This window comes from Nothobranchius furzeri, chromosome 10 (genome assembly GCF_043380555.1).
Source record: "Nothobranchius furzeri strain GRZ-AD chromosome 10, NfurGRZ-RIMD1, whole genome shotgun sequence".
In the NCBI taxonomy this organism is placed as follows: Eukaryota; Metazoa; Chordata; class Actinopteri; order Cyprinodontiformes; family Nothobranchiidae; genus Nothobranchius; species Nothobranchius furzeri.
This window is the reverse complement of record NC_091750.1, coordinates 12,715,028-12,729,210: the sequence shown is the minus strand read 5'-3', so window position 1 is coordinate 12,729,210 and position 14,183 is coordinate 12,715,028.

The window sequence follows — 14,183 nt, the reverse complement described above, 5'->3', positions numbered from 1 at the left end:
GCTTGGGCCTCTCTCCTGGAGGCGCTCAGTCAGACCCAGTGGTGACACGTGGAAAGACGCTCCTCGGGGCGCGACTTGCTTGGGCCTCTCAGACCCAGTGTTGGCATGTGGCAAGACGCTCCTCGGGGCGCTTCTTGGTTGGGCCTCTCTCCTGGAGGCAATCATTCAGACCCAGTGGTGACATGTGGCAAGCCGCTCCTCGGGGCGCGTATTGCTTGGGCCTCTCTACTGGATGTCCTCTGTCAGACCGAGTGTTGACATGTGGCAAGACTCTCCTCGGGGTGCGTCTTGCTTGGGCTTCTCTCGTGGAGGCCCACAGTCAGACCCAGTGTTGACATGTGTCAAGACGCTCCTCGGGGCATGTCTTGCTTGGGCCTCTCTCCTGGAGGCGCTCAGTCATACCCAGTGTTGACATGTGTCAAGACGCTCCTCTGGGCGCGTCTGTCTTGGGCTTCTCTCCTGGAGGCCCTCAGTCAGACCCATTGTTGACATGTGGCAAGACGCTCCTCGGGGCACGTCTTGCTTGGGCCTGTCTCCTGGAGGAGCTCAGTCAGACCGAGTAGTGACATGTGGCAAGACACTCCTCGGGGCGCGTCTTGCTTGGGCGTCTCTCATGGAGGCCTCTGTCAGACCCAGTGTTGACATGTGTCAAGACGCTCCTCGGGGCGCATCTTGCTTTGGCCTCTCTCCTGGAGGCGCTCAGTCAGACCGAGTGCTGACATGTGGCAAGAAGCTCCTCGGGGCGCGTCTTGCTTGGGCTTCTCTCATGGAGGCCCTCAGTCAGACCCAGTGTTGACATGTGTCAAGACACTCCTCGGGGCGTGTCTTGCTTGAGCCTCTCTCCTGGAGGCGCTCAGTCAGACCCAGTGTTGACGTGTGGCAAGACGCTCCTCGGGGCGCTTCTTGCTTGGGCTTCTCTCCTGGAGGCCCTCAGTAAGACCCATTGTTGACATGTGCCAAGACGCTCCTCGGGGCGCGTCTTGCTTGGGCCTCTCTCCTGGAGGCGCTCAGTCAGACCGAGTAGTGACATGTGACAAGACGCTCCTCGGGGCGCGTCTTGCTGGGGCTTCTCTCATGGAGGCGCTCAATCAGACCGAGTGCTGACATGTGGCAAGAAGCTCCTCGGGGCGCGTCTTGCTTGGGCTTCTCTCCTGGAGGCCCTCAGTCAGACCCATTGTTGACATGTGGCAAGACGTTCCTCGGGGCGCGTCTTGCTTGGGCCTCTCTCCTGGAGGCGCTCAGTCAGACCCAGTGTTGACATGTGGCAAGACGCTCCTTGGGGCGCGTCTTGCTTGGGCCTCTCTCCTGGAGGCGCTCAGTCAGACCCAGTGGTGACACGTGGAAAGAAGCTCCTCGGGGCGCGACTTGCTTGGGCCTCTCAGACCCAGTGTTGGCATGTGGCAAGACGCTCCTCGGGGCGCTTCTTGGTTGGGCCTCTCTCCTGGAGGCAATCATTCAGACCCAGTGGTGACATGTGGCAAGCCGCTCCTCGGGGCGCGTATTGCTTGGGCCTCTCTCCTGGATGTCCTCTGTCAGACCGAGTGTTGACATGTGGCAAGACTCTCCTCGGGGTGCGTCTTGCTTGGGCTTCTCTCCTGGAGGCGCTCAGTCAGACCCAGTGTTGACATGTGTCAAGACGCTCCTCTGGGCGCGTCTGTCTTGGGCTTCTCTCCTGGAGGCCCTCAGTCAGACCCATTGTTGACATGTGGCAAGACGCTCCTCGGGGCACGTCTTGCTTGGGCCTGTCTCCTGGAGGCGCTCAGTCAGACCGAGTAGTGACATGTGGCAAGACACTCCTCGGGGCGCGTCTTGCTTGGGCGTCTCTCATGGAGGCCTCTGTCAGACCCAGTGTTGACATGTGTCAAGACGCTCCTCGGGGCGCATCTTGCTTTGGCCTCTCTCCTGGAGGCGCTCAGTCAGACCGAGTGCTGACATGTGGCAAGAAGCTCCTCGGGGCGCGTCTTGCTTGGGCTTCTCTCATGGAGGCCCTCAGTCAGACCCAGTGTTGACATGTGTCAAGACACTCCTCGGGGCGTGTCTTGCTTGAGCCTCTCTCCTGGAGGCGCTCAGTCAGACCCAGTGTTGACGTGTGGCAAGACGCTCCTCCGGGCGCTTCTTGCTTGGGCTTCTGTCCTGGAGGCCCTCAGTAAGACCCATTGTTGACATGTGCCAAGACGCTCCTCGGGGCACGTCTTGCTTGGGCCTCTCTCCTGGAGGCGCTCAGTCAGACCGAGTAGTGACATGTGACAAGACGCTCCTCGGGGCGCGTCTTGCTTGGGCTTCTCTCCTGGAGGCCCTCAGTCAGACCCATTGTTGACATGTGGCAAGACGCTCCTTGGGGCGCGTCTTGCTTGGGCCTCTCTCCTGGAGGCGCTCAGTCAGACCCGGTGTTGACACGTGGAAAGACGCTCCTCGGGGCGCGACTTGCTTGGGCCTCTCAGAACCAGTGTTGGCATGTGGCAAGACGCTCCTCGGGGCGCTTCTTGGTTGGGCCTCTCTCCTGGAGGCAATCATTCAGACCCAGTGGTGACATGTGGCAAGCCGCTCCTCGGGGCACGTATTGCTTGGGCCTCTCTCCTGGATGTCCTCTGTCAGACCGAGTGTTGACATGTGGCAAGACTCTCCTCGGGGTGCGTCTTGCTTGGGCTTCTCTCGTGGAGGCCCTCAGTCAGACCCAGTGTTGACATGTGTCAAGACGCTCCTCGGGGCATGTCTTGCTTGGGCCTCTCTCCTGGAGGCGCTCAGTCAGACCCAGTGTTGACATGTGTCAAGACGCTCCTCTGGGCGCGTCTTTCTTGGGCTTCTCTCCTGGAGGCCCTCAGTCAGACCCATTGTTGACATGTGGCAAGACGCTCCTCGGGGCACGTCTTGCTTGGGCCTGTCTCCTGGAGGCGCTCAGTCAGACCGAGTAGTGACATGTGGCAAGACGCTCTTCGGGGCACGTCTTGCTTGGACCTCCCTTCTGGAGGCGCTCAGTCAGACCGAGTAGTGACATGTGGCAAGACGCTCCTCGGGGCGCTTCTTGCTTGGACCTCTCTCCTGGAGGCGCTCAGTTAGACCGAGTAGTGACATGTGGCAAGACGCTCGTCGGGGCGCGTCTTGCTTGGGCCTCTCTCCTGGAGGCGCTCAGTCAGACCCAGTGTTGACATGTGGCAAGACGCTCCTCGGGGCGCGTTTTGCTTGGGCTTCTCTCCTGGAGGCCCTCAGTCAGACCCATTGTTTGCATGTTTTAAGACGCTCCTCAGGGCACGTCTTGCTTGGGCCTGTCTCCTGGAGGCGCTCAGTCAGACCGAGTAGTGACATGTGGCAAGACGCTCCAGGGGCACGTCTTGCTTGGACCTCCCTTCTGGAGGCGCTCAGTCAGACCGAGTAGTGACATGTGGCAAGACGCTCCTCGGGGCGCGTCTTGCTTGGACCTCTCTCCTGGAGGCGCTCAGTTAGACCGAGTAGTGACATGTGGCAAGACGCTCCTCGGGGCGCGTCTTGCTGGGGCCTCTCTCCTGGAGGTGCTCAATCAGACCCAGTGGTGACATGTGACAAGACGCTCGTCGGGGCGCGTCTTGCTTGGGCCTCTCTCCTGGAGGCGCTCAGTCAGACCCAGTGTTGACATGTGGCAAGACGCTCCTCGGGGCGCGTCTTGCTTGGGCCTCTCTCCTGGAGGCGCTCAGTCAGACCGAGTAGTGACATGTGACAAGACGCTCCTCGGGGCGCGTCTTGCTGGGGCTTCTCTCATGGAGGCGCTCAGTCAGACCGAGTGCTGACATGTGGCAAGAAGCTCCTCGGGGCGCGTCTTGCTTGGGCTTCTCTCCTGGAGGCCCTCAGTCAGACCCATTGTTGACATGTGGCAAGACGTTCCTCGGGGCGCGTCTTGCTTGGGCCTCTCTCCTGGAGGCGCTCAGTCAGACCCAGTGTTGACATGTGGCAAGACGCTCCTTGGGGCGCGTCTTGCTTGGGCCTCTCTCCTGGAGGCGCTCAGTCAGACCCAGTGGTGACACGTGGAAAGACGCTCCTCGGGGCGCGACTTGCTTGGGCCTCTCAGACCCAGTGTTGGCATGTGGCAAGACGCTCCTCGGGGCGCTTCTTGGTTGGGCCTCTCTCCTGGAGGCAATCATTCAGACCCAGTGGTGACATGTGGCAAGCCGCTCCTCGGGGCGCGTATTGCTTGGGCCTCTCTCCTGGATGTCCTCTGTCAGACCGAGTGTTGACATGTGGCAAGACTCTCCTCGGGGTGCGTCTTGCTTGGGCTTCTCTCGTGGAGGCCCACAGTCAGACCCAGTGTTGACATGTGTCAAGACGCTCCTCGGGGCATGTCTTGCTTGGGCCTCTCTCCTGGAGGCGCTCAATCATACCCAGTGTTGACATGTGTCAAGACGCTCCTCTGGGCGCGTCTGTCTTGGGCTTCTCTCCTGGAGGCCCTCAGTCAGACCCATTGTTGACATGTGGCAAGACGCTCCTCGGGGCACGTCTTGCTTGGGCCTGTCTCCTGGAGGAGCTCAGTCAGACCGAGTAGTGACATGTGGCAAGACGTTCCTCGGGGCGCGTCTTGCTTGGGCCTCTCTCCTGGAGGCGCTCAGTCAGACCCAGTGTTGACATGTGGCAAGACGCTCCTTGGGGCGCGTCTTGCTTGGGCCTCTCTCCTGGAGGCGCTCAGTCAGACCCAGTGGTGACACGTGGAAAGACGCTCCTCGGGGCGCGACTTGCTTGGGCCTCTCTCATGGAGGCCTCTGTCAGACCCAGTGTTGACATGTGTCAAGACGCTCCTCGGGGCGCATCTTGCTTTGGCCTCTCTCCTGGAGGCGCTCAGTCAGACCGAGTGCTGACATGTGGCAAGAAGCTCCTCGGGGCGCGTCTTGCTTGGGCTTCTCTCATGGAGGCCCTCAGTCAGACCCAGTGTTGACATGTGTCAAGACACTCCTCGGGGCGTGTCTTGCTTGAGCCTCTCTCCTGGAGGCGCTCAGTCAGACCCAGTGTTGACGTGTGGCAAGACGCTCCTCGGGGCGCTTCTTGCTTGGGCTTCTCTCCTGGAGGCCCTCAGTAAGACCCATTGTTGACATGTGGCAAGACGCTCCTCGGGGCGCGTCTTGCTTGGGCCTCTCTCCTGGAGGCGCTCAGTCAGACCGAGTAGTGACATGTGACAAGACGCTCCTCGGGGCGCGTCTTGCTGGGGCTTCTCTCATGGAGGCGCTCAGTCAGACCGAGTGCTGACATGTGGCAAGAAGCTCCTCGGGGCGCGTCTTGCTTGGGCTTCTCTCCTGGAGGCCCTCAGTCAGACCCATTGTTGACATGTGGCAAGACGTTCCTCGGGGCGCGTCTTGCTTGGGCCTCTCTCCTGGAGGCGCTCAGTCAGACCCAGTGTTGACATGTGGCAAGACGCTCCTTGGGGCGCGTCTTGCTTGGGCCTCTCTCCTGGAGGCGCTCAGTCAGACCCAGTGGTGACACGTGGAAAGACGCTCCTCGGGGCGCGACTTGCTTGGGCCTCTCAGACCCAGTGTTGGCATGTGGCAAGACGCTCCTCGGGGCGCTTCTTGGTTGGGCCTCTCTCCTGGAGGCAATCATTCAGACCCAGTGGTGACATGTGGCAAGCCGCTCCTCGGGGCGCGTATTGCTTGGGCCTCTCTCCTGGATGTCCTCTGTCAGACCGAGTGTTGACATGTGGCAAGACGCTCCTCTGGGCGCGTCTGTCTTGGGCTTCTCTCCTGGAGGCCCTCAGTCAGACCCATTGTTGACATGTGGCAAGACGCTCCTCGGGGCACGTCTTGCTTGGGCCTGTCTCCTGGAGGAGCTCAGTCAGACCGAGTAGTGACATGTGGCAAGACACTCCTCGGGGCGCGTCTTGCTTGGGCGTCTCTCATGGAGGCCTCTGTCAGACCCAGTGTTGACATGTGTCAAGACGCTCCTCGGGGCGCATCTTGCTTTGGCCTCTCTCCTGGAGGCGCTCAGTCAGACCGAGTGCTGACATGTGGCAAGAAGCTCCTCGGGGCGCGTCTTGCTTGGGCTTCTCTCATGGAGGCCCTCAGTCAGACCCAGTGTTGACATGTGTCAAGACACTCCTCGGGGCGTGTCTTGCTTGAGCCTCTCTCCTGGAGGCGCTCAGTCAGACCCAGTGTTGACGTGTGGCAAGACGCTCCTCGGGGCGCTTCTTGCTTGGGCTTCTCTCCTGGAGGCCCTCAGTAAGACCCATTGTTGACATGTGCCAAGACGCTCCTCGGGGCGCGTCTTGCTTGGGCCTCTCTCCTGGAGGCGCTCAGTCAGACCGAGTAGTGACATGTGACAAGACGCTCCTCGGGGCGCGTCTTGCTGGGGCTTCTCTCATGGAGGCGCTCAGTCAGACCGAGTGCTGACATGTGGCAAGAAGCTCCTCGGGGCGCGTCTTGCTTGGGCTTCTCTCCTGGAGGCCCTCAGTCAGACCCATTGTTGACATGTGGCAAGACGTTCCTCGGGGCGCGTCTTGCTTGGGCCTCTCTCCTGGAGGCGCTCAGTCAGACCCAGTGTTGACATGTGGCAAGACGCTCCTTGGGGCGCGTCTTGCTTGGGCCTCTCTCCTGGAGGCGCTCAGTAAGACCCAGTGGTGACACGTGGAAAGAAGCTCCTCGGGGCGCGACTTGCTTGGGCCTCTCAGACCCAGTGTTGGCATGTGGCAAGACGCTCCTCGGGGCGCGTCTGTCTTGGGCTTCTCTCCTGGAGGCCCTCAGTCAGACCCATTGTTGACATGTGGCAAGACGCTCCTCGGGGCACGTCTTGCTTGGGCCTGTCTCCTGGAGGCGCTCAGTCAGACCGAGTAGTGACATGTGGCAAGACACTCCTCGGGGCGCGTCTTGCTTGGGCGTCTCTCATGGAGGCCTCTGTCAGACCCAGTGTTGACATGTGTCAAGACGCTCCTCTGGGCGCGTCTGTCTTGGGCTTCTCTCCTGGAGGCCCTCAGTCAGACCCATTGTTGACATGTGGCAAGACGCTCCTCGGGGCACGTCTTGCTTGGGCCTGTCTCCTGGAGGCGCTCAGTCAGACCGAGTAGTGACATGTGGCAAGACACTCCTCGGGGCGCGTCTTGCTTGGGCGTCTCTCATGGAGGCCTCTGTCAGACCCAGTGTTGACATGTGTCAAGACGCTCCTCGGGGCGCATCTTGCTTTGGCCTCTCTCCTGGAGGCGCTCAGTCAGACCGAGTGCTGACATGTGGCAAGAAGCTCCTCGGGGCGCGTCTTGCTTGGGCTTCTCTCATGGAGGCCCTCAGTCAGACCCAGTGTTGACATGTGTCAAGACACTCCTCGGGGCGTGTCTTGCTTGAGCCTCTCTCCTGGAGGCGCTCAGTCAGACCCAGTGTTGACGTGTGGCAAGACGCTCCTCCGGGCGCTTCTTGCTTGGGCTTCTGTCCTGGAGGCCCTCAGTAAGACCCATTGTTGACATGTGCCAAGACGCTCCTCGGGGCACGTCTTGCTTGGGCCTCTCTCCTGGAGGCGCTCAGTCAGACCGAGTAGTGACATGTGACAAGACGCTCCTCGGGGCGCGTCTTGCTTGGGCTTCTCTCCTGGAGGCCCTCAGTCAGACCCATTGTTGACATGTGGCAAGACGCTCCTTGGGGCGCGTCTTGCTTGGGCCTCTCTCCTGGAGGCGCTCAGTCAGACCCGGTGTTGACACGTGGAAAGACGCTCCTCGGGGCGCGACTTGCTTGGGCCTCTCAGACCCAGTGTTGGCATGTGGCAAGACGCTCCTCGGGGCGCTTCTTGGTTGGGCCTCTCTCCTGGAGGCAATCATTCAGACCCAGTGGTGACATGTGGCAAGCCGCTCCTCGGGGCACGTATTGCTTGGGCCTCTCTCCTGGATGTCCTCTGTCAGACCGAGTGTTGACATGTGGCAAGACTCTCCTCGGGGTGCGTCTTGCTTGGGCTTCTCTCGTGGAGGCCCTCAGTCAGACCCAGTGTTGACATGTGTCAAGACGCTCCTCGGGGCATGTCTTGCTTGGGCCTCTCTCCTGGAGGCGCTCAGTCAGACCCAGTGTTGACATGTGTCAAGACGCTCCTCTGGGCGCGTCTTTCTTGGGCTTCTCTCCTGGAGGCCCTCAGTCAGACCCATTGTTGACATGTGGCAAGACGCTCCTCGGGGCACGTCTTGCTTGGGCCTGTCTCCTGGAGGCGCTCAGTCAGACCGAGTAGTGACATGTGGCAAGACGCTCTTCGGGGCACGTCTTGCTTGGACCTCCCTTCTGGAGGCGCTCAGTCAGACCGAGTAGTGACATGTGGCAAGACGCTCCTCGGGGCGCTTCTTGCTTGGACCTCTCTCCTGGAGGCGCTCAGTTAGACCGAGTAGTGACATGTGGCAAGACGCTCGTCGGGGCGCGTCTTGCTTGGGCCTCTCTCCTGGAGGCGCTCAGTCAGACCCAGTGTTGACATGTGGCAAGACGCTCCTCGGGGCGCGTTTTGCTTGGGCTTCTCTCCTGGAGGCCCTCAGTCAGACCCATTGTTTGCATGTGTTAAGACGCTCCTCAGGGCACGTCTTGCTTGGGCCTGTCTCCTGGAGGCGCTCAGTCAGACCGAGTAGTGACATGTGGCAAGACGCTCCAGGGGCACGTCTTGCTTGGACCTCCCTTCTGGAGGCGCTCAGTCAGACCGAGTAGTGACATGTGGCAAGACGCTCCTCGGGGCGCGTCTTGCTTGGACCTCTCTCCTGGAGGCGCTCAGTTAGACCGAGTAGTGACATGTGGCAAGACGCTCCTCGGGGCGCGTCTTGCTGGGGCCTCTCTCCTGGAGGTGCTCAATCAGACCCAGTGGTGACATGTGACAAGACGCTCGTCGGGGCGCGTCTTGCTTGGGCCTCTCTCCTGGAGGCGCTCAGTCAGACCCAGTGTTGACATGTGGCAAGACGCTCCTCGGGGCGCGTCTTGCTTGGGCCTCTCTCCTGGAGGCGCTAAGTCAGACCCAGTGTTGACACGTGACAAGGCGCTCGTCGGGGCGCGTCTTGCTTGGGCCTCTCTCCTGGTGGCACTCAGTCAGACCCAGAGCTGACATGTGGCAAGACGCTCCTCGGGCCTCTCTCCTGGAGGCGCTCAGTCAGACCCAGTGTTGACATGTGGCAAGACGCTCCTCGGGGCGCGTCTTGCTTGGGCCTCTCTCCTGGAGGTGCTCAGTCAGACCCAGTGTTGACATGTGGCAAGAAGCTCCTTGGGGCGTGTCTTGCTTGGGCTTCTCTCCTGGAGGCCCTCAGTCAGACCCATTGTTGACATGTGGCAAGACGCTCCTCGGGGCGCGTCTTATTTGGGCCTCTCTCCTGGAGGCGCTCAGTCAGACCCAGTGTTGAGACGTTGCAAGACGCTCGTCGGGGCGCGTCTTGCTTGGGCCTCTCAGACCCAGTGTTGGCATGTGGCAAGACGCTCCTCGGGGCGCTTCTTGGTTGGGCCTCTCTCCTGGAGGCAATCATTCAGACCCAGTGGTGACATGTGGCAAGCCGCTCCTCGGGGCGCGTATTGCTTGGGCCTCTCTCCTGGATGCCCTCTGTCAGACCGAATGTTGACATGTGGCAAGACTCTCCTCGGGGTGCGTCTTGCTTGGGCTTCTCTCGTGGAGGCCCTCAGTCAGACCCAGTGTTGACATGTGTCAAGACGCTCCTCAGGGCATGTCTTGCTTGGGCCTCTCTCCTGGAGGCGCTCAGTCAGACCCAGTGTTCACATGTGGCAAGACGCTCCTCTGGGCGCGTCTTGCTTGGGCTTCTCTCCTGGAGGCCCTCAGTCAGACCCATTGTTGACATGTGGCAAGACGCTCCTCGGGGCACGTCTTGCTTGGGCCTGTCTCCTGGAGGCGCTCAGTCAGACCGAGTAGTGACATGTGGCAAGACGCTCTTCGGGGCACGTCTTGCTTGGACCTCCCTTCTGGAGGCGCTCAGTCAGACCGAGTAGTGACATGTGGCAAGACGCTCCTCGGGGCGCTTCTTGCTTGGACCTCTCTCCTGGAGGCGCTCAGTCAGACCGAGTAGTGACATGTGGCAAGACGCTCCTCGGGGCGCGTTTTGCTTGGGCCTCTCTCCTGGAGGCCCTCAGTCAGACCCATTGTTTGCATGTGGCAAGACGCTCCTCGGGGCACGTCTTGCTTGGGCCTGTCTCCTGGAGGCGCTCAGTCAGACCGAGTAGTGACATGTGGCAAGACGCTCCTCGGGGCACGTCTTGCTTGGACCTCCCTTCTGGAGGCGCTCAGTCAGACCGAGTAGTGACATGTGGCAAGACGCTCCTCGGGGCGCGTCTTGCTTGGACCTCTCTCCTGGAGGCGCTCAGTTAGACCGAGTAGTGACATGTGGCAAGACGCTCCTCGGGGCGCGTCTTGCTGGGGCCTCTCTCCTGGAGGTGCTCAATCAGACCCAGTGGTGACATGTGACAAGACGCTCGTCGGGGCGCGTCTTGCTTGGGCCTCTCTCCTGGAGGCGCTCAGTCAGACCCAGTGTTGACATGTGGCAAGACGCTCCTCGGGGCGCGTCTTGCTTGGGCCTCTCTCCTGGAGGCGCTAAGTCAGACCCAGTGTTGACACGTGACAAGGCGCTCGTCGGGGCGCGTCTTGCTTGGGCCTCTCTCCTGGTGGCACTCAGTCAGACCCAGAGCTGACATGTGGCAAGACGCTCCTCGGGCCTCTCTCCTGGAGGCGCTCAGTCAGACCCAGTGTTGACATGTGGCAAGACGCTCCTCGGGGCGCGTCTTGCTTGGGCCTCTCTCCTGGAGGTGCTCAGTCAGACCCAGTGTTGACATGTGGCAAGAAGCTCCTTGGGGCGCGTCTTGCTTGGGCTTCTCTCCTGGAGGCCCTCAGTCAGACCCATTGTTGACATGTGGCAAGACGCTCCTCGGGGCGCGTCTTATTTGGGCCTCTCTCCTGGAGGCGCTCAGTCAGACCCAGTGTTGAGACGTTGCAAGACGCTCGTCGGGGCGCGTCTTGCTTGGGCCTCTCAGACCCAGTGTTGGCATGTGGCAAGACGCTCCTCGGGGTGCTTCTTGGTTGGGCCTCTCTCCTGGAGGCAATCATTCAGACCCAGTGGTGACATGTGGCAAGCCGCTCCTCGGGGCGCGTATTGCTTGGGCCTCTCTCCTGGATGCCCTCTGTCAGACCGAATGTTGACATGTGGCAAGACTCTCCTCGGGGTGCGTCTTGCTTGGGCTTCTCTCGTGGAGGCCCTCAGTCAGACCCAGTGTTGACATGTGTCAAGACGCTCCTCAGGGCATGTCTTGCTTGGGCCTCTCTCCTGGAGGCGCTCAGTCAGACCCAGTGTTGACATGTGGCAAGACGCTCCTCTGGGCGCGTCTTGCTTGGGCTTCTCTCCTGGAGGCCCTCAGTCAGACCCATTGTTGACATGTGGCAAGACGCTCCTCGGGGCACGTCTTGCTTGGGCCTGTCTCCTGGAGGCGCTCAGTCAGACCGAGTAGTGACATGTGGCAAGACGCTCTTCGGGGCACGTCTTGCTTGGACCTCCCTTCTGGAGGCGCTCAGTCAGACCGAGTAGTGACATGTGGCAAGACGCTCCTCGGGGCGCTTCTTGCTTGGACCTCTCTCCTGGAGGCGCTCAGTTAGACCGAGTAGTGACATGTGGCAAGACGCTCGTCGGGGCGCGTCTTGCTTGGGCCTCTCTCCTGGAGGCGCTCAGTCAGACCAAGTGTTGACATGTGGCAAGACGCTCCTCGGGGCGCGTTTTGCTTGGGCTTCTCTCCTGGAGGCCCTCAGTCAGACCCATTGTTTGCATGTGGCAAGACGCTCCTCGGGGCACGTCTTGCTTGGGCCTGTCTCCTGGAGGCGCTCAGTCAGACCGAGTAGTGACATGTGGCAAGACGCTCCTCGGGGCACGTCTTGCTTGGACCTCCCTTCTGGAGGCGCTCAGTCAGACCGAGTAGTGACATGTGGCAAGACGCTCCTCGGGGCGCGTCTTGCTTGGACCTCTCTCCTGGAGGCGCTCAGTTAGACCGAGTAGTGACATGTGGCAAGACGCTCCTCGGGGCGCGTCTTGCTGGGGCCTCTCTCCTGGAGGTGCTCAATCAGACCCAGTGGTGACACGTGACAAGACGCTCGTCGGGGCGCGTCTTGCTTGGGCCTCTCTCCTGGAGGCGCTCAGTCAGACCCAGTGTTGACATGTGGCAAGACGCTCCTCGGGGCGCGTCTTGCTTGGGCCTCTCTCCTGGAGGCGCTAAGGCAGACCCAGTGTTGACACGTGACAAGACGCTCCTCGGGGCGTGTATTGCTTGGGGCTCTCTCCTGGATGCCCTCTGTCAGACCGAGTGTTGACATGTGGCAAGACTCTCCTCGGGGCGCGTCTTGCTTGGGCTTCTCTCATGGAGGCCCTCAGTCAGACCCAGTGTTGACATGTGTCAAGACGCTCCTCGGGGCGTGTCTTGCTAGGGCCTCTCTCCTGGAGGCGCTCAGTCAGACCCAGTGTTGACATGTGGCAAGACGCTCCTCGGGGCGCGTCTTGCTTGGGCTTCTCTCCTGGAGGCCCTCAGTCAGACCCATTGTTGACATGTGGCAAGACGCTCCTCGGGGCACGTCTTGCTTGGGCCTCTCTCCTGGAGGCGCTCAGTAAGACCGAGTAGTGACATGTGGCAAGACGCTCCTCGGGGCGCGTCTTGCTTGGACCTGTCTCATGGAGGCACTCAGTCAGACCCAGTGTTCACATGTGGCAAGACGCTCCTCGGGGCGCGTCTTGCTTGGACCTCTCTCCTGGAGGCGCTCATTTAGACCGAGAAGTGACATGTGGCAAGACGCTCCTCGGGGCGCGTCTTGCTTGGGCCTCTCTCCTGGAGGCGCTCAGTCAGACCGAGTGCTTACATAAGGCAAGACGCTCCTCGGGGCGCATCTTGCTTGGGCCTCTCTCCTGGAGGCGCTCAGTCAGACCGAGTGCTGACATAAGGCAAGACGCTCCTCGGGGCGCGTCTTGCTGGGGACTCTCTCCTGGAGGCGCTCAGTCAGACCCAGTGCTGACATGTGGCAAGACGCTCCTCGGGGCGCGTATTGCTTGGGCCTCTCTACTGGATGCCCACTGTCAGACCGAGTGTTGACATGTGGCAAGACTCTCCTTGGGGCGCGTCTTGCTTTGGCTTCTCTCATGGAGGCCCTCAGTCAGACCCAGTGTTGACATGTGGCAAGACGCTCCTCGGGGCGCGTCTTGCTTGGGCCTCTCTCCTGGAGGCGCTCAGTCAGACCCAGTATTGACATGTGGCAAGACGCTCCTCGGGGTGCGTCTTGCTTGGGCCTCTCTCCTGGAGAAGCTCAGTCAGACCCAGTGGTGACACGTGGCAAGACGCTCCTCGGGGCGCGTCTTGCTTGGGCCTCTCTCCTGGAGGCGCTCAGTCAGACCCAGTGTTGACACGTGGCAAGAAGCTCCTCGGGGCGCGTCTTGCTTGGGCCTCTCTCCTGGAGGCGCTCAGTCAGACCGAGTGCTGACATAAGGCAAGACGCTCCTCGGGGCGCGTCTTGCTTGGGCCTCTCTCCTGGAGGCGCTCAGTCAGACCGAGTGCTGACATAAGGCAAGACGCTCCTCGGGGCGCGTCTTGCTGGGGACTCTCTCCTGGAGGCGCTCAGTCAGACCCAGTGCTGACATGTGGCAAGACGCTCCTCGGGGCGCGTCTTGCTTGGGCCTCTCTCCTGGAGGCGCTCAGTCAGACCCAGTATTGACATGTGGCAAGACGCTCCTCGGGGTGCGTCTTGCTTGGGCCTCTCTCCTGGAGAAGCTCAGTCAGACCCAGTGGTGACACGTGGCAAGACGCTCCTCAGGGCGCGTCTTGCTTGGGCCTCTCTCCTGCAGGCGCTCAGTCAGACCCAGTGTTGACACGTGGCAAGAAGCTCCTCGGGGCGCGTCTTGCTTGGGCCTCTCTCCTGGAGGCGCTCAGTCAGACCCAGTGTTGGCATGTGGCAAGACGCTCCTCGGGGCGCGTCTTGGTTGGGCCTCTCTCCTGGAGGCGCTCAGTCAGACCCAGTGGTGACATGTAGCAAGACGCTCCTCGGGGCGCGTCTTGCTTGGGCCTCTCTCCAGAAGGCCCTCAATCAGACCCAGTGTTGACACGTGGCAAGACACTCCTCGGGGCGCGTCTTGCTTGGGCCTCTCTCCTGCAGGCGCTCAGTCAGACCCAGTGTTGACACGTGGCAAGAAGCTCCTCGGGGCGCGTCTTGCTTGGGCCTCTCTCCTGGAGGCGCTCAGTCAGACCCAGTGTTGGCATGTGGCAAGACGCTCC